Source organism: Ornithorhynchus anatinus, chromosome 20, assembly GCF_004115215.2.
Source record: "Ornithorhynchus anatinus isolate Pmale09 chromosome 20, mOrnAna1.pri.v4, whole genome shotgun sequence".
NCBI lineage: Eukaryota > Metazoa > Chordata > Mammalia > Monotremata > Ornithorhynchidae > Ornithorhynchus > Ornithorhynchus anatinus.
The window spans coordinates 22,753,118-22,775,153 of NC_041747.1; positions in this window are offsets into that span (position 1 = coordinate 22,753,118).

Sequence of the window (22,036 nt, forward strand, 5' to 3'; positions counted from 1 at the left end):
AGGCCATCCAGCAGATAAATGGCAGAGCTGAGTTTAGAACCCAGGTACTCTGACTCCCAGGCCTGTGCTTTTTCCACCTAGCCATGTTGCTTCCACTTGCACAGTGCAATCCCAAAACAGATAGCCAGAACTCAAAAGATAACAAACCCTACCCTACCATTTACATTTCATAATCCTGATGCTGTGCTTTTCCAGATTCAAGGGAAAACTGCACTTATGGGTAAAAGGCACAGACTTTCATCTGCTATGGCTAGCTATAAAACACACTGGGGGAAAAGCACTCTTGCTTAGTTTTAATAATCATTTCATTTAGGTGTTTGAAATGTAAAATTTGAGGCACATTTTTCTACTGTATTGTGATGAACTACAGCAATTTTTAAATCCCTAGACCTCTCCAAAAGCAACTAAATTTTGTTTTCCTAAATAATTGCTGGCATCTATTTAAATGCCAATATAGTCACAGACAAATAGATTTTTGCTTTCAGCTCAACCTGGGTAGCAAAAAAATGCTTTATCCTTATAAGGATACATGCTTGAGTCATTGTACCAGTCTTTTCAAAAAGTAATGGAAACAATGAACAATTGGCCACCTCAGATGATGAGTGCTCATAAAAATGGACAATTTTGGCATTTTTAAGAGCTTACTATGTGCTAAGCATTGGGCTAGACAGAAGGTTATTAAATTGGGCATAGGCCTTCTCCTCCATGGGACTCAATCTATTTTATCTCTATTCTACTCATGAAGAGACAGAGGGTCAGAGAGGTTAAGTGATTTGTCTGAAGTCACAGAGTATCTCAGAGGCAGAGATAGGACTAGGGAATCTGGGTCTCTGACTGCCCAAAGGTCAAAATTCATGTTTCTGAAGAGCTTCACAGAAATCTGAAGCTTTAAGGCTTGGATGAAAAAAGGCTAGAAGTGCTCAGCTCAGCTTTCCAATTTCCTATTCTTCTCTCTCCTGGCCCTTGGGTTCCATGATAATTTGGTCTGCCCTGCAGCGTCCCTGATTTCCTGCCACAACTGGATTTCTTCTTGACTCTGCTCTTGTTCTAATGGCAGGTATTGCCCCTTTCCCCATTCTAGTCCCTGTTCTTGCTCCTAGAACCATTGTTCTGCTAATTATGCTAATCTTCTCTTCCCCCATTTGCCCAGATGGTCCTGGTTTCCAGGCCCTGGCCTTCCTATCTCTCCACCTCCCTCTTCTTCCCTGTTGCTTTCCTTGCTCCTTTGCTGCTTCCTCTAACTCCTGCCTTACTCTGAACCAGTGCACCATCCCCATCATCCTCCAGAAGCTATCTCCAAACTCATCAGCTCACTGGTCACCCAAATGGAGACAACCTCTAGTTTATTTCTATCAGGTAGACAACAAACAATAAGACTGACTCCCTAGGAAAGTGAGCTCTCCCACTTTATGGGTTCTAATTATAATAACAAGAATAATAAAAATTGGGATATTTGTTAAGTGCTTACTATGTGCCAAATACTATACTAAGTGCTGGAGGTGGATACAAGAAAATCGGGTTGGACACAGTCCTTGCCCCATGTGGGCCTGACTGTCTCAATCCCCACTTTACAGGTGAGGTAACTGAGGCACAAAGAAGTAAAATGACTTGCCCAAGGTCACACAGCAGGCATTTGGTGGGTCCAGGATTGGAACACATGACCTGTCTCCCAGACCTGGGCCACTATGCCATGCTGGTTTAATCTACAATCTTCAAAGCTTCAATTGGGGTCACTCTATCCTGTTTTAGTAGGACTTGGTGAACAATCACTGTGTGCTCACCCTGTTCTACTGCTTCATGGGTTTATAAACTTCTATCAGGTTCCCCTCTTGGCCTTGAACTTTCTAAATAAAAGTAACCCAATCTCTTATCTTCCAGAGGTTCCTCATCTGACCATCTGCTGCTTTCTCTTCTATTCTACTCAGCGTTGCACATTTTAAGTCCTGCTAGCAACAGTAGCTTGGAAGAATAGTATAGCACTGTCCACTAAAGTACTTCGGAAATCAAAAGTCGGCTATGCCTTTGGGCAAGTCACAACTTCTCTGTGCCTCAGCTAACTCAGCTATAGAGATTAACACTGTTGGCCCCATGTGGGACATGGACTGTGTCCAACCTGATTAGCTTATATCTACTCCAGTGCTAAGTACAGTGCCTAGCACAGATTACGTGCTTAATAAATACCATTCAAATATCACTTTTAAAAAACATAAACCTGCCATACGAATGCTTCTGTTCACAATTGGAGCAAGGATTGAAGGTGGAAGGTTTATATGAGAGCATTACAGGAAAGGAGATTAAGAAAAAAATATGGATCAGGGAAGAGTCCAAGTTGACTTTCCTGTCTAATTTCCCAAATACTTAGGTGTGTAATGGAAAAAAGCAAACCCCAGTGATGGATTTGGAAAAAGACCATTATCTCATGGAAAGATAAGGGTTCAATATCAGACACTTTGACAAATTATAACAAAGATGAAATAGCCACACTTTGGAAGGTTTATCAGAACCTCTATGGGTCTATTGTGAAATGGAACATTGTAACAAGAAAAAGAGTTGGAGAATAAATAACACATCTCAGAGGCAACACTTCTTTTATAGCTGGAGACTATTATCCAGAAGGATTATTTGATTTCATTATTCTATTATGTACTTATAACAAGGTCATAAAGTTACCACCTCTGGCATGCTGGAGAGGAATGTGAAATGTCACATCAATATTCTTGCAGTCTGAGTATATGCAGTATACCTATAGAACATCTGTTCCTTAGCACATGTTGGTCACAAAAGAGCAGATGAATCGGTATCCCAATTAATTGTTCATACTAGTCTTCTATGAAGTCCATAATTCACTCAGAAGGTATATGTCAAAATAATTATGCAATTGAAACTCTACACAGTACAAATCGAATTTCTACCTCCTATTTCCAAAGCACTTTCACATTAATTCCCTTGCTTTCTCTTCACCAAATCCTCAAGAAAGGGACACATTGTTTCCCCCTTTTTACAGGTGAGAAAGACATAGAGAAGTTAAGTCATTCGCCTGATAGCACCGAACCATATAGTAAGAACCCAGGTTCATGAATCCCAAATTCATGCTTTTTTCATAGAGCCCAGTGTTTCTCACTTAGGTGGTACTTCCGTTTCCCATGAATGAGTTTGTGCAGATGATTGGCAGATTCCTTCCAGCACAGAAACCCTCATTCTGAAATGTGGAATTTACATTTGCAGAGGGGTTTTCTTTTATCCCTGGACACACCGACTTTTGAAGTTAATTACTAAACACAGCACTTTGCATCCGTGTGTTAACTCCTAGAGATGCTGCAGGTTCTATGCTGCACTTTCTTCTTTGATAAATGCTAGGGTTTCGCATTGATTTTTTTTTTTAAATCTTGAAACCAGAGCAGAACATTTAGTGAGCTACTCTCTGGGATACATGGAATTGGCAACAGTAATAATCAGGATAAATTTATGGCAGTTAAAAAAAAAATACACGCACAAAAAACCAACACTAGAATATTTCTGCATTTTGAAGCACAATACTGCTAAAAAAAAACCACCCAACATTTTTTCTCCCCCTTTCCTTCTGTACTCCTGGGTTGTTGTTTTTCTAAACATGGCTTGATGCTTCACTTGTATTGGAGACGCTCCTCATGAAGAGATACATCTTCAACCTAGTTGTCCCTGCTTTACTTCCAAGGTAAAGTTGGAGGGGAATTAGCCTGATGTTGTTTTAAGGTGAATGTTGGATGTCCTGGACCACTCCCCTTTTCTCAATTTACCTGGCATAAGGACAGGACAACTTCAATGTAACAAGAAAGTAACAGATCAGGAAAGTATATCCTTTTACCTAACGGAGAGTGACACTCATAAAGCATGCTTCTGTTCACAGGGGGGAAAAAAGAAAAAAACACCACAGTTCTCTCATCTCTTCTGGGCTGATTCCACTTGCTGGCACCCAACTCTAGCGAAAGCTTGATTCCATTCCAATGATAAGACCTCTCATTAGAGATATGGGTACTGCAGCCCATCTGTTGAATTACAGCCCATCTGGGTCTGTTTTGACCCAGATCCAGACCAGGCAGCAGGAAGGAACAAGGTAAGGCCTCTTTCTCTTTCACTGTGCTTGAGATCTCATCAGTCTCCATGCCTTTCCACCAGTCTGACTTAAGAAAGGGGGTACTTCAGGGGACTGTGATCCCCTGTCTGTTGCCACTAGGCTAAAGTAGTGAAAATGATCAAGGACACAGTTTTAATTTCAAGTTTCCCACTCTTTCATGATCTACAGCTTTTATTTTGCACACATTCTGAACCCCAACAATGTGGCTGTTAGTGAACAATGCATTCCCTCTGTAGGTTACTCCACTGTAAAAGCTGGACAAGGACACAGCAGCTCATGCAGTGTGTGCCCAGAGATCTAACTGTTCTACAGCTACCACCTACATGTGTTTCCAGGAATAGGGTGTAATGAGAAGCAACATGATGTGGTGGATACAGCATGGGCCAGGGAGTCAGAAGGTCATGGGTTCTGATTTCCACTCCACCACGTGTCTGCTGTGCAACCTTGGGCAAGTCATTTCACTTATCTGTAAAAAGGGGATTGAGACTATGAGCCCCATGGGAAATAAGGACTGTGTTCAACCCCATTTGCTTGTATTCACCCCAGTGCTTAGTACTGTGTGCGGCACATAGTAAGAGATCAAATACCATAATTACAATTATGATTATAATTAGAGCAGATTCTTAGAGCAGATTTGAGCTTCTCATTCAACAAGGGTGTATAAACCAGATGAGGGCATAGTAATGTCAACTGATGAAGACACAATAATGTGAAAAGCAGTACTATTTAATAATGATATTTATTGAGTGTCTTCTCAGTGCTGCTGAAAGCCCAAAACACTTCACCTGACTACAAGGAGCTTTCACACTAATTATTCTACAGCAATCTCACCCAGCCATCTGGCAATAAGAGTGGATGGCTCAGCACAATTTGTCAGCACTACTGAAAAAACAACATGATCACTGTCCTCCTGTAGAAGACCCCCTAATATACACCCCTAAGACTAACCAAAAGTTCTGTGTGAATGGGTCTTAATCTCCATTTTACAGATGAGGTAACTGAGGCACAGAGAAGTGATGTGATTGGACCAAGGTCGCCCAGCAGACAAGTGGCAGAGCTGGGATTAAAACCCAGGCCCTTCTGACTCCCAGGCCTGTGCTCTATCCACTAAGCCATGTTGCCTCCAGATCTGCTAAAATCAAACCTCTATTTGCCAGGCAAATCTCTGCTGGTTCTCTGCAGCCTGTTGGAGCCCGGAATGAATCCTCAGCCGTCCAAAGGGGGAATGGGAAGCGGAACTTGATGGTTAAGAATCAGAGAGAGTCTGGGCCCCATCTTACTATCCAATGTGACAGCTTTAAATCCAAAAGGACACGTAATATATATATCGTGGGAGTGAAGGGAGAGGGAAAGTTGAAGAAATCTCATCTACTGGGGGGAGTTAACATTTGGTTTGATAGTTAACCTCTTTTTTTGCTACACTGCTTGGGTCAGCATATATAACTCAACACTATGTAAGGTAACCTTCCACGTTTAATTGACAGGAGCATCACTTGCCCTTCACCAGTCCTATAGCTAACACATCCCCAACCAGAAACTTCCTGACTAGGGAGTTGTTTGCAAATGCTGAAAAATGGAGAGGAGAACAACTACGATAAAGAAGGAAGTTATGTTGTACAACTTAGATGGTGAGGAGTTTCTCTTTTCTTATATGAGCCCTAAGAAAATCAGGTCCTTTTGTTAAATCTTCCCCCAGGCAGCTTTAACTTGTATGACTGTTACTTGCTGCACAGAATACCAGAGGTCTTTCTGATTATGGCAGCAATACAAGGGGTCAGATTTTGCTACGGATGAACTGTTCTTGAACACAGTCTCCAATTTATTGGGCAGAAGTAAGCTTTCCATCAATAGGAGACAGTCCCCTCTTCCTAGCCTCTATTTCTTTCATGTTTTCAATTTTCCTAATTTTTTTTGAGGCTATACTATTGATCCTTATTTCCTTAAGTCTCAAGTATGTTCAGATGGAATACAGAATATTGCTATACTCCTGTTCTTTTATATAACTAGCAATTGCCCTTTTTTAGAGTCTTAGCCCTGGGGGTGTTTTATCAAACTTTCCTTCTGTAAGTGAACACACTATTTATTCTGATCATTTTGTCTTTGAAAAATCCAGGAGTTCCCTGGCCCTGATCTTGCCTCTTTTATGTTTAAAATTACAGGGCAGCATTTATCTAGAGAGGGATACTGGGTCCCCAGGGAGACAGCCACGATTCACATTGAAGTTTGGTGGGACAGGGAATGGAGGTGGCAAGGAGATGGGTTGAGGGAAGTTGAAGGAAGAAAGAAAAGGTGGGGAATTGGTTGGGGAGGGGAAAGGAGCAAGGTCTGGAAATACTATGAAGTTAAAAAAAAAAAACACCTATGTGGATCAAAGGAGAAGAAACTTAAGTGTAAGATTCAAAGAGGGAAGTCTTTGAAATTTAGTCAGAAGCCAAGGTCGGCCCTCCCTCCAGATTTAGTTCAAGACCAAAGACCATTCATATAGGAAGAGTTTGGGAATAGTCAGAAAAAACGTGTGGTTGAAGTAGCCAACGATCAAGAGCAAGAAATTCCTATTTGGTAAACCTATGTGTTAAGGGGAAGCAGCATTGCTATTGGATAGGGGCCGGGCCTGGGAGTCAGAAGGACCTGGGTTCTAATCCCAGCTCAGGCACCTGTCTGCTGTGTGACCACGGGTAAATCACTTCACTTTTCTGGGTCTCAATTACCTCATCTGTAAAATGGGGAATTGAGAGTGTGAGCCCCATGTGGGACAGGGACTGTGTACAATTTGATTAGCTTATATCTACCCCAGTGCTGTTTGCCAGTTGTTGGGCAATGGCCCCTAATCTTTGCCTGGTAACTAGTCATTGAATAAGACTGCTGTGGGCAGGGACTGTATTTATTGATATATTGTACTCCCTCAAATGCTTAACACAGTGCTCTGAACATAATAAGTGCTCAATAAGCGCTGAATTGAAATGAAAGTGGAAACCTCCATTCTTTCTGACCTGGGATGCTGGACTTGTGCAAGGTCCCAGAGCAGAGAAATGGGGAGCTGGGATTAGAACCCAGGTCCTCTGACTCCCAGGCCCCAGCTCTTTCCACTAGCCACGCTGTTTCTCATTCTGTGTGCAAAACACTGTACTGAGCACTGTGGGCATGCTCTCTGACCACAGGAATTCCTGTCATGGCAAAACACATTCAAGAAGGTAGACAAAGATGGATTCAAGACCGTGTCCTCTAAAGGAAGTCCAAATTAAGAGTCAAAATTGAGTTAAGGTTGGACATTTTCCTTAAACCTATTTCCGTGGTTACTGAAAATCCTAAGCATTTGCTCTTCCAGGGATGCAATTAACATTCCAGAACACAACCCAAAAAAGCTCATTAATATCTTCTCTAAAGAACACCTGTTGCCCCTAGAGTTGAGCAATCTGTATTGCTTGAGCTCACAAGCAGCAGCTCATCTGCACCATTATCACCAGAATGTGTTGAGGATTGTGTTGTTAAAGACAATGGAAAAAAAAGGTTGATGAATGTCAATATTTTCTTTCTACTGTTTTGAACATGAACCTTCTGCCATTACATTCCTCAAGAGTACCAAACATACTGTGGTGCTGTAAAAGTTATTTTCTAACAAAGCTTCAGCCCCAAATTCCTGGCATATATATTCAGAAACAAGCATTGCTGGAGAATAAAAAAATTACTGGAAAATTATTAACCCTTTTCTTTGGACGGATGCTAATCAGATTCTAAGAGAGGTTCACCCATCCAACTGACTTGCTTCTAATAAATGCATGTTTCTAGGTCTTTACAGGGAAGCAGCATGGTATAGTGGCTAGATCATGGGCCTGGGAGTCTGAAAGTCACAAGTTCTTCTCCCAGCTCTGCTGTGTGGTCTTGGGCACTGTGCCTCAGTTACTTCATCTGTAAAATGGGAATTAAGTCTGTGAGTCCTAATGTGGGACAGGGACTGGGTCCATCCTGATTGGCTGTATCCACCCCAGAGCTCAGAGTAGTGTCAGCTCATAGTATGCACTTGAATACCATAATTATTACATATAACTCCTTCCTCTTTAATTCATGATGTTGTTAACCTTGATTTCTAGATTTAGCTTTCAGCACTTATAAAAATTGGAATGTGTCTGTTATATTGTTTCAGTATACTCTCCCAAGCACTTAGTACAGAGCTCTGCATACAGCAAGCATTCAATAGGTTGAATTGGTCAAATTAAATGTGCTTTGCAAAATTAGCTGAATGTTAAATGAACCTCCCTCCCCTCAACACACACCTGGATACTCAAAATACATGGGAACCAAAAATATTTTTATGGAAAAGACTAAGATTAAGACTGTGCAGTAATGGAACACAGGACAGAATCAACCTAAAAACAGTTGAAGTATTTATTTGAACTTTTATTTTCCCCCTTCCATAACATGGACTACTTAGCTATCAAAATATTTAATTAGTGCATAGCCTAGTCATCCAAAGTAGTCTGTCAGCTGGAGAATTCATTTCTGCCTTTCTACATGTCTTGTACAGGGCAAATCTTCCCGATTGGCATCTGTCAGATTTCAACAAGCTACAGGTAATAATGAACCAAATGACAGATTGCAGTTCCCATCAAGCAAAGCCCAATCAAGCCCAAGGGTGAAACAAAGGAGCTCAACCATGAACAAGCCCAGCTACGACATTAGGTGTGGACTGTGCCGGGATACCGAGGGAACTATATTCCATCTTCTAGGAATTTGCAGGGTCCCCCACATCCAATGCCCCAGGATGACCCAGATGGCTTTTCAGTCCAGTACACACGCGACTGTCGCAGTCCTAGGCCAGAGGCAGGGACAGAACCAGGGGCAATGTGGCCTAGTGGAAAGAGCGTGGAGTGGGGATTCAGAAGACCTGGGCTCTAATCTTGCCTTTGACAGTTTTCTGTTGAGAAACCTAGGGCAAGTTGTTTAACTTCTGCTTCAATTAATCTGTAAAATGGGAATCATAATTAATAGTAATTATGATATTTAAGTGCTTCCTGTGCACTGGGTGTAAATTTAGTGTTTGCAGAGCACTTTAGTAAGCACTTGGGGGAGTACAACACAACAGAAATGGTAGACATTCCCTGCCCATAAGGAGCTTACAGTCCAGAGGGATCACTGGTTGGGAGTACATCCCCTAGACCAAACCAGGCACATAATGTAGCCCATTGTGATTTCTTGTGCCCTTTCTGAAGCTGAGCCCTTGGAAAGGCTAAGTCAAATACCCACCTATCAAAAAATCCATGATAGTCGGAATGTGGAAAAGCAAATCTACACAATTTCTAAGTTCATTAAACATAAAAACCAACAGTTGAACACATTACTAGCATATTTTTTTCTAAGTCTACATTTATTCAATCCCCTGATTTTCTATATTTTAAACAAGAAGTAATTGTGGGGTTCAGGTGTCATTTTGATTTCATAAATTCTATTTTCTGAAAAAAAATCCCAGGAAATTTTTTTTCTCCCATTTTAAATCAAACAAAGGACCACATTCTACTGTTGGTAGATCTATGTATCTCATTAATGCTAATAGGAATTACCTGTTCTCCTCAAGAGGAGAATATACCCCATAGCTTTCTTCATTAGCATGGGGAAAAATTACCAGTAATAGACAGGCACTGTGCCTTTTAAAACAGAGCCAGTCTCAAAGGACTCGTTAACAAAAGGGCATGACATATATACTATATATCTGCTAAGCCAAGAACTATTCATTCATTTTCTGCATAATGCATATGTGCCTTTCAAGAGGGTTAAATCAATTAAAGTCACATTAACAGTCAGGGATTCAGAATTCAACATTCGGATCATCCTTTTAAATATACAATATTTATTTTGTTTGCAGTTTCCTAAGAAGCATGATTAGTCCTATGTATCTGTGTGGAAAAATGAAAATACCTGTTTCCTAACCTCTGTGGACATAATTAGTACAATAATCTATCAACTGCAGAAGACTTGGAAAGAAAAATCTGATTTCATCAGATGAATATATCATTAACTCAATTTTCACTAACTAAAAGACAATGAATGTTTAAAACCAACTGTATCTGGACATCGTGGGAACTCTGTCCGCCAGAAAGCCAGTCGAAAGAGTTGGCAGCTGTCTAAATAAGATGCACTCTAAGAGCTGTTGATTTTGGCTTGTTGATCTTTTGCCAAAACTTCTAATTTTTCCACTAGTGTCTAAGACAATAACTCTGTTTCAGATAGAAACATCTAGTATCATGCATCGGGCTATGTTTTTGCTACTTCAATAAAAAGAAAAAAAACACCCCAGAATATTTGTATTTCAAGGACATCACATTATTGTGTTTTCGTTAAAGCAATATCATCTCCAGCCAAAATTTATCAAAGGATTGCATCTACTCTCTGCTACTGAACTCAATTTAAATCTGATGTAGGTAATACGGTGATTTATGGGTAAGACCTAGAACATATCTATTACATGTCATATTGTACTCAAATCATTTAGTACAAGGCTCTGTACTTAGTAAAAGCTCAATAAATATGACTAATAACCTTTAGATTGTGCACCTTATGAGGGACAGGAACTATGTCTGATCTGATCTGCCCCAGCCCTTAGCCCAGTGCCAGGCACATAGTAAGTGCTCAACAAATGCCACAGTTATAACAATTTTTAACATATCACTACTGATGATCTTTGGCCATACTATTGTCTTGCAATCCACTCACCCTCATACTGGATCAATCATGCTAACTTGAGTAATAATACTTTTTGACCCAACTTTTTTTACCCCTTACCAGAACACCCAAAACACAAAGCCATTTGAAATGTTAATTTTTGCAACATTTTCCGATTTCCGTATAGACCAGTGATGTTACTTAAATGTGTACACTTCCCAGTCACACTGAGTTCATAGGGCTATGAGCTCTTTTTCTATGAAATAATCTCCCACCACTCAATTTTGATGATGCTTTGATTAGTATTTAGGTCAAGTGACAAAGAACAGAAACACAGGCTTGTGATACATTATGGCTACATGAGACAAGTGATAAAAAAAGGGATCCTTACTTATAAAGGGGCAGTTTATATAAATGTTTGAGAGAAAAAAAACCCCAAAACAGATTATTCATATTCTCAACACCATCTAATACCTCCTGGAACTCTTTGTGACAAATTTAATCTTCTTCTAGGTTTTAAGCTTTCCCATCCATCTTTAACTAAGACTATGGACTGGTCCAGGTACTCAGGAGTACATCTGAGTAGGCTTACTCCTATAATAGTAATGATAATAATAATAGGGCTTACTATGTGCCAGGCACTGTACTAAGCACTGGGGTGGATGCAAGCAAATTGGGGCCGAAACAGTCCCTGTCCCTCATAGGGCTCTCATCTTCATCCCCATTTTACAGATGAGGTAACTGAGGCACACAGAATTGAAGTGACTTGCCCAAGGTCACAGAGCAGACAAGTGGCAGGGCCAGCACCAGAACCCATGACCTTCTGACTCCCAGGACCGTGCTCTATCCACTCAACCACACCGTTCCTTTAGACTGTAAGCTCTTTATGGACAGGGGACACATCTACCAGCTCTGGTGTATTGATCTCTCCCAAGTGCTTCAGTGATAGTGCTGCACACAGTAAGTGCTCAATAAATACTACTGATTAGAAAATGAACCACTGTGTGTTTCAACGTTCATACTGCAGTTATATCTATGCCCTATGGGGGATTTACAGGGGCTGTGCAGTGGACACAGAGGGGCATCAGTGTCCTTTGTGGCCACACCATGACAGCTGTGAGGACAAATGCCCAAGAAGATCTGTACAAGGAAGGAGGAAAAAACAGGTAGAAAGGAAGGAATGGGCCACCGTATCACTGATCGAGTCTATTTCACCTTTATTTGGCCTGACCTGATCAAAGACAATTGGTTATATTCAGAACAGGACAAGCTCTATCTTCTCAACACCACTTAGACCATTCTACTCTTCTATTTTCCTACCATTCTTGCCAGAACCTGTTGCTTGACTTTGAAGACATTGCAAATTCATAGAAGTGATCACTGCAAACAATTTAGTTTGCACAATCATACCTGTCTGGTTGTTCTGATTCCAAGACAGTCAAGTGGTTATGGGAAAATAGTGGGGAAAAGATGAATAAACATAGGTCTGAAGTTTAACAATGTCTACTCAAGGATAATCTTTGTTTTCTGGGAGAGCTAAAACATGGGTTCAAAGGCTTACTTAAGTTGATTTTCAGGACTGTAAAACCAGAACATCTGGATTGCCAATTGCTAAGAATACTTTCTTTAAAGAGTACGCATACCATTTTCTGACTCCAAACTTTTTTGCTGACAGATCCAAAACAGGAGTAGACATTGAAATATTTTAATGGTAACACATCTACCAAGATGGTAGATGGGAGAGTACAGTCTAAGTGCTAAAGACAGTGCTTTTCACGCAATAAGTGCGCAATAAACATGATTGAAACGTCTAATTTTAGCACAATTTTACAGGCTGCCCATGAATTCATGCATTTGTTTTGCTTTTATGTTGACACTAGGTTTATCTAATGGTTCACATACAGAGGAGCGGTGTGGCCTCGTGGAAAACACACAGGCTCTAAGTCAGAAGACCTGATTTCTAATCCCCATTTGACCATTTACCTACTATGTGACCTTGGATACGTCAACTTCTCGGTGCCTGTTTCCTCATCTGTAAAATGGGGATTCAATACTTTTTCTCCCTCCTACTTAGACTGTGAGTCCCAGGTGGAACAAGGCCCCAGTGTTTTGTACAGTGCTTGGCATATAGTAAGAAGTTACAAATACCATCACTATTACGAAGGTGACCTCTATCTCTCTCTCCCGGTTCCAAGTTTTTTACACAGTAGATGCATGTGTCTCACTCAATAACAGTGTACAAATAGAATAAGGGAACAATCATGATAATGCCCTGACACTGTTTGACAGACTGCAAACTTAGCCCATCCAAGAGTCAAACAATATTTAGTATTGGTCACAGAGGGAAGGTATCTGAGTATCAAGGACAATTGCTGATTTCTGTATGTATTGCTCTGCATAGCAGTACAAAATTGAATACAAAATTTATTCTGAAAAATGTGTGGTATGCAAATCCCCTCTGAAGCACTAGGCTTAATGTAGTGGCTGATTTGGCTTTGGAGAAATACTTTGCTTTGACTTCTTAGAGCTTAGAATCCAGATCTAAGGTGAAGAAATATGTTTACCATGAACTATTTCAAGTACTCAGATGTAAACTTTGAACATATCTGCAATATTGAACTATATTCTTACGTGAGTAGGACAAAAAAATTTAAATTATAGGCAGTTTCACAGCTGTCAGAGGCACAGCCATATTTTTCAACCTTAATAGATTTACCTTAATCTGGGAATTTTGGATCTGGATAATGGGGTCTCTAACTGCTGAGTATAAGTCCAAGATAAGGGGGGGGCCTCAACTCGGCTGAGTATAGGTCCAAGTCATTGCTACATTTCTCACTTCATTTTTAGAAAGCAGCAAGGCCTAGTGGAAAGGAATTCAGGATTAGGAGGCAGACCACCTAGATTTTTTTGATGAGAAGCAGTGTGGCTTACTGGATAGAGTATTAGTTTGGGAGTTAGAAGGACCAAGGTTCTAATCCTGGCTCTGTCACTTGCTTGCTGTGTGGCCTTGGGCAAGTAACAGTTTCTCTGTGCCTCAGTTACCTCATCTGTAAAACAGGAATACTGTGATCCCCATGTCTGACACAGACAGTGACCAACCTGATTAGCTTGTATCTACCCCAGCCACTTAAATACCATTTAATTTTTTTAAAAAAAAGTTATCCCAACTGTGCTATTTGTCTGCTATGTAGCCCTGGGCACATCACTTCACTTGTCTCCCCTCTCCATTTCCCCTCTTACTGCCACTTCAATATCTGTATCACCTAAGCACCTAGGATTGACTTCTGCACCATAAATGAATCAATCATATATAGAGAGTACTTACTGTGTGCAGAGCACTCTTCTAAGTGCTTGGGGAACATGCAATATAATACTGTTGATAGTCACTTCCAATCCATATATTATCTTCCATTCTATTTTTTTTTTTTAATAGTATGTCTTACTGGGGAGATTTTAACCTCTATAAGGGCAGGGATTATTTATGTCTACTAGCCTTACTGTACTCTCAAAAATGCTTAACCCAGTGGTTTCTGCACAGAATAAACATTCAAACACTACTGATTGATAATAAAAATGTTAGGGCAAACATTTTACTGGAAGAAGAGGCAAAGAGCACTTAGTGACATTTCTTGATCACTGACTGTATGCAGAACATTGTACTAAGCACTTGGGAGAGTACAATAAAAAGTTGGAAGATGACTTCCCTGTCAAAAATGAGCTTTCAATTCCTTCTTTGGGGTTTTACTTCCCCTAGCATTTCTACAGCCAAGCTGATCCCTAAATAGCAGGAAGAGAAACAGTCTGAAATGTTCTGCTTCATCAGGCCAACTAGGAGTTTGGTGCACTCCATCAAGAATGGCCAATTCCTAAATTTATTTTGTTAATTTAGGAACTAGCAGCATTCTAGCTATTCTGACAATGCTAGTTCACTTAACTGCCTTTTAACATTTATCTTATCACTCCAAGAAAATCTCTTGGGCATAGGAAAGCTTTAAGTAGAATGTCTCATCACACAATATCATGTGTGATTTTTTTTTTCCCCCTACTGAATCTTTCAGATTTTCAGTGCTGCTGGAAGTTTCTGGAAAAAAATATAGTAAGTTATTATCTAATTTAATTGGGCTCGGCTAATTCCTATTGTTTAAGTAGATATTGTTCCATAGTACAGTAATGTGAAACAGTGTTCTTGGTCTCTGAATTCTATCAGATATTGTTCTCCCTCTCTCTCAGGCTGAGTCTCACATAGCAAACAAACTGAATTTGATCATATTATCTTGCATCTACTCCTGGACAAGGAGAAGCAGCATGGCCTAGTGGAAAGAGCATGGTCCTGGGAGTCAGAGGACTTAGGTTCTAATCCGACTGCCATCTGCCTGCTGTGTGACCTTGGGCAAGTCACTTCACTTCTCTGAATCTCAGTTTTCTCAACTTTAAATTGGGGAATTAAATACCTGTCCTCCCTCCTACTTAGACTTTGAGGCCTATGTAGGACAAGGACAGTGTCCAACCTAATTCACTCATATCTACCCCAGTGCTTAGAAAGTGTTTGGTATATAGTAAATGCTTAACACACACACACACCCCACAAAAAAAACCCCAAACCTTGCTTTTTTTAGCTCAGTATACAGTAGCTCTGTATAAAAAAAATTGGGTCAGAAGTGAGTTAAACTCCAGAGCATTTGGCCCAAAAAAGTGGGTTATAGAATGAAAGGGAGAACTGTCACCAGCTGGGTATGTGGTGGTTATGCGGTGGTGCAGGGTCTGGTAGCAGTTTGGGTTTGTTCTTGGGGAAATAAAACTAATCAAGAGACTACATTCTTGGGGATTTATGAGAGGAAAGGGGAGGGAGGAAAAGAAAGGGAGAGAGAAAGAGAAATCAAAAAAAGGTCAAAAACAGCTGCAACACCAAAGAAGACTTAATCAAACTGGATATTGGACAGTAGGTCGGTTAAGTTAGGAAAGGGATAAATGTGACATTACTTAAAGTTTCATCTGTATTCCGAACAACTATGTGGAAAGTCAGGATAGAGGCTTGCCCTGCCCCAGTTTGATGGCCTGGACAGACATAAATGTCACCTTCCCTAGCAGAACAGGATTGTTAAATTGCTGTTGCTTTTTTTTCCTGGAAAGTAATTTCCCAGGTGGCATTTTCTCAGTAAAGCTCACCACCTTGTATTAAATATCTACAAATGAGTTATCTACAAATTCCAATCACTGATGCTTCCAAAAATTGAAATCAACACATTCTCTACCACCTCAGTCATCAATGGCACAGTCTGCTCTATACCAGCGCAAAATGCTCTGAAACCCCATCTTCTGAAGGGAAAAAGCCCAATCCTCTTAGGCAGGGAGGTTTGAATCAAGCAATTTCTCATGCCACTCTGCAGCTTGATTGGCTATCTGTGGCTGATGACTTATTAATGGAGTTTAGGCTCACTAAAGTGCACACTCTTTGTTGGAAGAGAACGCGGCATGTCTTTGTGTTATTTTCTCAGGGATTTAATACAGTCCACTGCACTCAGCATATACCCCAGTACTATCCTACTAAGTTTATCCATCTATCAATGGTATTTATTAAGTGCTTACTATGTGCAGGGCACTGTACTAAGCACTTATGGTGCCCATCCTTGACCCTCAAATTTCAGAGAGCTGCTTTAACATATAAAATACACACCTACAACCTCCCCACAACTCTGACCACGTATACTTCATGTTGCCTTGGTACATTTCTTTCTGGGATGTGAGTAGCTCTGTATAAACTGTTGAAATTACCTGTATGCTCAATATTTTTAGCTGTAATGTATGGAACCATTTAAGGCATCCTCTTCTATTTATCATCTAAAGACAGTCACTTAGCTTTGTGATAAGAAAAGTGACTATATTTGCTTTACATGTTCTCTCAATAAATAGCTAGCTCTTACAGTTTTCTAAAGAGCAGTTCAATTGTCTCCCCAGCATTGTGCCAACATGATGAAAATAAACTCTTTCATGTATTATTCTCTAAGAGATAAAGCATTCATCACACCAAAGGATTGCATCATAATCAATCCCCACTTAAGTTCCTGAAGAGGAAAGATACAATAGGAGCTGCCATTCTCCATTTTTCCTTGGGTTTCTGCTTTAATATTTAGAGCCTCTCCCTCTCCTAAGCAAGGAAAACTTGTTGGGGTTGGAAGGTCTAGAAATTTGATCACGACAAATTACATATTTATCTGCTTGGGATTTCTATACACACATCAAAAATAGCAACTGAACCAGTCTAGAGTATTTATTGAGGCATAAAGTGGGTCTTTCAGAGGGAGCCTTTGGGAAAAGTGATGCCGCTGGCAAAACTCAGAACAAGGGGGCATGACATGTTAAGTCTCGGAGCTGTATGCCTGGGAAAACCAGGAAAAAGCAATATCATGGGCTAGGGTATAGGGTGGGGAGGCAAAATGGAACTGTAAGATTATTGTGATATTTAAAGGACCTAAGAGGAACTTGGAGGGGGGAAGTAGAAATAACTTGTAAAAGACGGATAAAACCACCTCTGATGATGAAAGAGCACTTAATGAAAATTGACAAAAAGTTGATGGAAAACAGCCTAGCATTTGGTCCTTTCAGACTAGAAAGAAATAATGTACAAATGTGCACAAAAATCCTATTTCTTGAGGACTAAAAATAAATCTGGTATTTGTTCATTCATTAATTCAATCGTATTTGTTAAGCACTTACTATGTGCCAGGCACTGTACTAAGCGCTGGGGTGGATTACAAGCAAATCGGGTTGGACACAGTCCCTGTCATTTAACAAATGAGGTAACAGGCACATATAAGTGAACTGACTTGCCCAAAGTTACATAGCAGACAAGTGGCAGAGGAGGATTAGAACCCATGATTTTCTGACTCCCAGGTCCCTGTTCTGTCCACTAGGCATGCTGCTTCTCTATACCATATGAGGATCTGAGCAAGTGTAGGGATATAAAAATAGAATCAAGGCTGTCCTGCTTTTCCAGAGAGAACCCTTCCAGAAAAGCAGCATCTTCTTTTGCCTAAGGCACTCACTGATAGCAGGGAATGTGTCTTTTTATGGTCATATTGTTACTTTCCCAATTGTTTAGGAATTCACTAAGGCACTCACTGATAGAAGGGAATGTCTCTTTTTATGGTCATATTGTTACTTTCCCAATTGTTTAGTACAATGCCTTGCACACCAGTAAGCTATCAAATACTATTTAATGAATGAGGCCAGACACATATTCCAGTGTGTTCCAATAGTGTTAAGACTTTATAGAATTTGTGCAACTATATTGCTTCACTGTGGGTCATAACATCTGGGATATTTTAGCCATTCATGTCTGCATCACATATTAGTAACAGTGGTATTTAAGTACTTCCTATGTGCCAGGTGCTGAAGTAAGCGCTGGGGTAGATACAAATTAATCAGGTTAGAACAGTCCCTGTCCCACGTGGGGCTCCCAGCCTCAATCCCTATTTTACAGATGAGGTATCTGAGGCCCAGAGTAGTGAAATGAATTGCCCAAGGTCACAAGGAAGACAAGTGACAAGGCCAGGATTAGAACCCATGACCTTCTGACTCACAAGCCCCTGCTCTATCCATTATCCCCAAGCTGCTTCTCTTAAGTTATTTTTATTGTTTTTCTTCTCTGTAAAACACCTGTGATATTTTCCTTATTCTTTCATTATTTGTTCCAAAGCTCTTTTCCATTATTAAAACCTTCATAAAGTCAGTGAGGTAGGTGGATAAACCAATCGCAAAAGATTTTTGAAGTTCAACACTTGGAAAGGAGCTGAGAAAAGTGTGATCCATCACAGTACAAGTGGGTAAAGAGCGAGAAAGATGAGATTAGTTGGATCTTTTCTGTTGTGGAAAGATATGTAATTCAATGTATGCCATTGAAATAATTTGGTCAGACACCTTGTTCCTCTGCGATTACCTATATTCTGCTCATTACTGAGCTAATGAGACAAGAATGGGGCTGACTGTATTTTAACATAACCTCACAATGACACATTATTAAAAAAACCACCCTTCATTCTTTAGTTGAGATGCAACCATTTAATACTCTGACAAGAAATGGGAGCCTGATTAGCACAGATGAAACTTTGCCATGCATCACACTTTCTGCCACAGAATGGGTCATATGGCACCCTTCACATAGTACTAAATCCTGCCAGACAAAACTCACAAAGCATTTTCCTTTAATGGTTGGCTAAACTTGTGCTCATGTCACTTGGCAATTTCTTGTAACCCCCACCTCTCTTTTTCAAAAAGCACCAATTAAAATCACAAACATTTTTTCCATGACATGATAGCTTAAACTGTACAACCCATTTCCATTCCAGATTTTTAAAAATCTTATTTCCTCACCTGAAATAAGATCTATAAAATGCATATCCCCAGTAGCAACTATGATAGATTGGAATTCCAGGCAGGAAGTTTTGCACTGTTTTTAGGTAGGAATATGTACCTTTCATGGTTTGCTGATAGCTCACAATTTGCACTTTAGTTTGTTTAGTCTACCTTTCAAGTGTCACATAGTGCAAAATATAATACAAAAGGTTTTATACATTATTTTGCAGTCTGTCCATAATTTTAATATTTTCCCTCAAAACAACTTTAGAGAAGCAGCATGGCCTAGTTGATAGAGCATTGAATTGGAAGTCAGAAGAACTTGAGTTCTAATTCTGAGTTAGCCACTTATCAGCTGTGTGACCTTGGACAGGTTAACTTCTCTGTGCTTCAGTCAACTCATCTGTTAAATGGGGATTAAGACAGTTAAGACTATTTGGGACATGGACTGTGTCCAATCTGAATGGTTTGCATCTACCCCAGCACTTAGTAAGTGTTTATTTCACCTGTTTTTTTCAATGCTATTAAACAGTATCAGTATTTTCTTTTGCTGCAATCTCATTAAGTTTATAACCAATTCCCGACTAGATTTTTGAAAGAGGTGGGGGGGGGGGCGGCTTCAATACCAAAAACAACACTCCTAACATACTAAATGTAATAAAAGCATACAGGAAAAGCATTTCATTCTGTCATAAAAAATAAGTCATTTAAAAGCAGTCACAACCATACGTTAGTGCAACTAAATTTATCATACCAATACAAACAACAGTCATGGAGAAAAGTTTTGAACTTTTTCAGCATCTACACAAACTCAAAGGAGGTTGCTTCAGAAAGTACAGTAGTAATGTACCTTTACCAGCTGTGTCAGGCAAGGGGAAGAAAAATCAGTTTACAATCTGCAACATTAGGTATGGTTGTTTTTATCACTATTTTAGCTTCCCCATGAACCTTTTCAATAGTTTTCATATTTACATAATTGTGCCCAAACTCCAAAACCGGGGAAGGCCAATTTCCCATAAAATTAAGTCTAGTAATAAAGGAAGCAGGAGAGGGAGGAAAAAAACATTGGAAAAGAGGACATAAGAGGAGGGAATAAGAAGGGAATAAGAGGAAGATTAAAGAACACTTACTTTTAAGGCTGTCTTCCAAATTCTGCATAGAATAGGCACCCCCACCCACTCCTGCTACTATCTGTGTTCACAGTCTTCTGCTCTCACTACGTGGGTCTCAAGCGTTCTTAATGAGTTAATTACCCTCACCTGCTTCACCACCACGTGCTCAAATTCCAACAAGTCACTAAGTCAGTTACGTAATTACTCAGCACTTACTGTGTGCCGAGCACTATACTAAGTGGGAGAGTACAGTTAAACAATATAACAGACATATTCTCTGCACATAAACTAGACATTATGTGCAGATAGACATTAATATAAATGGATAAATGACAGGTGTATACCTAAGTGCTGTGGGGCTGGGAGATGAAGGGGAAAAGTGGGAGAATAAAATACAACTGAATCATGTCAAAGGGGTGTAGTTTGACAAATTGGATTTTTTCAAATAATTCAACAGGTTTAAAGACATTTTCATTTTACATCCTGGAACACTCTATTGCCCTGATTTTAATTAGGCAACCAGGTAGTTTTTCAGAGCTTAAGTGCAAATATTCTCTTGTCTGTATTTACAAGAACAAGCCTTCAATTCCTTTCAGAAGAAAATTCCCCAGCTTAGATTTTTCCCTTCAGAAAACAGATCTTGTTTCAAATAAATTTTGTACATCCTCACCTCAAGCCTTATCCTCTCTTATGGTTTCTATTAAAGGAACTGAAAAATGTATAACGCTATGTCTACCTCCTTTAGCCTTTTTTTCCTCGATACTGGCCCTCTTTATTACCAAATGAATAATTCTGGAGTTGCTATATGACCAGAGTGTAAAATAAAAACGGATACACCGCAAACATCTTGTTCACACCCTTCCTCCTGACAGCAACCTCCTCCTCCTTCACATTCATATCACTGTTGTCCCCAATTTGAAAGCCTTCTTTAAAATCGCACCTCCTCCAGTAGGCTTTCCTTGATTAATCATTCCTCTCTCCTCCTTTTATCCCTCCAACTACTTCTTCAGCACTTCCATGCCACCCAAGCACTAGGTTACTTATCCCCACCCCACCTGTCCTAACCCTGATGCTCATATCTTTAAATTCTACTGTGTCTCCCTATTCTTAATGTGTTTATGTCCACTGCTAGATTGAGGGGAGGGACCTTAAGTACTAATTCTAATGTACTCCCCCATGAGCTTCTTCTGAGCTCTGCCCAGAATAATCAATGGTACTTATTGATATTTGAGTGCCCAATACTGATATTAAGGTGCCCAATACCACACTGTGCACTTGGGAGAATATAATACAACAGAGTCGGTAGACACAAAAGGAACTTACACTTGCTACGGTGGACAGACATTAAAATAAATACATTATGGCTACGTATATAAGGGATGAAGGTGGAGTGACTATCAAGTGCATTAAAGAGGACAAACCTAAGCGCTTAGGTGACACAGAAGGGAAAGGGAGCAGGGGAAATGAGGGCTTGGTCAGGGTGGCCTTTACGAGGAGATGTGATTTTAATAAGGCTTTGAAAGTAGGGAGAATGCTGGTCTGTCATATATGAAGGAGGAGGCAGTTCCGGACCAGAAGGAGGATATGGGCATTGGTTAAGTGGTGAGTGAGATCAAACTTCAGTAACTTGGCATTAGAGGAGCAAAATATGTGGGCTGAGAGGTTGGAGGAAATCAGTGTGGTGAAGTACGAGGGGAAAGCTGAAGGAACGTGTTTCAAAGGAGTTTGATGCAGAGGTAGCTGGGCAACAACTGGAGGTGTTGGGGAGGAGGGGGATGCGAACTGAATTTTTTTTTAATGATCC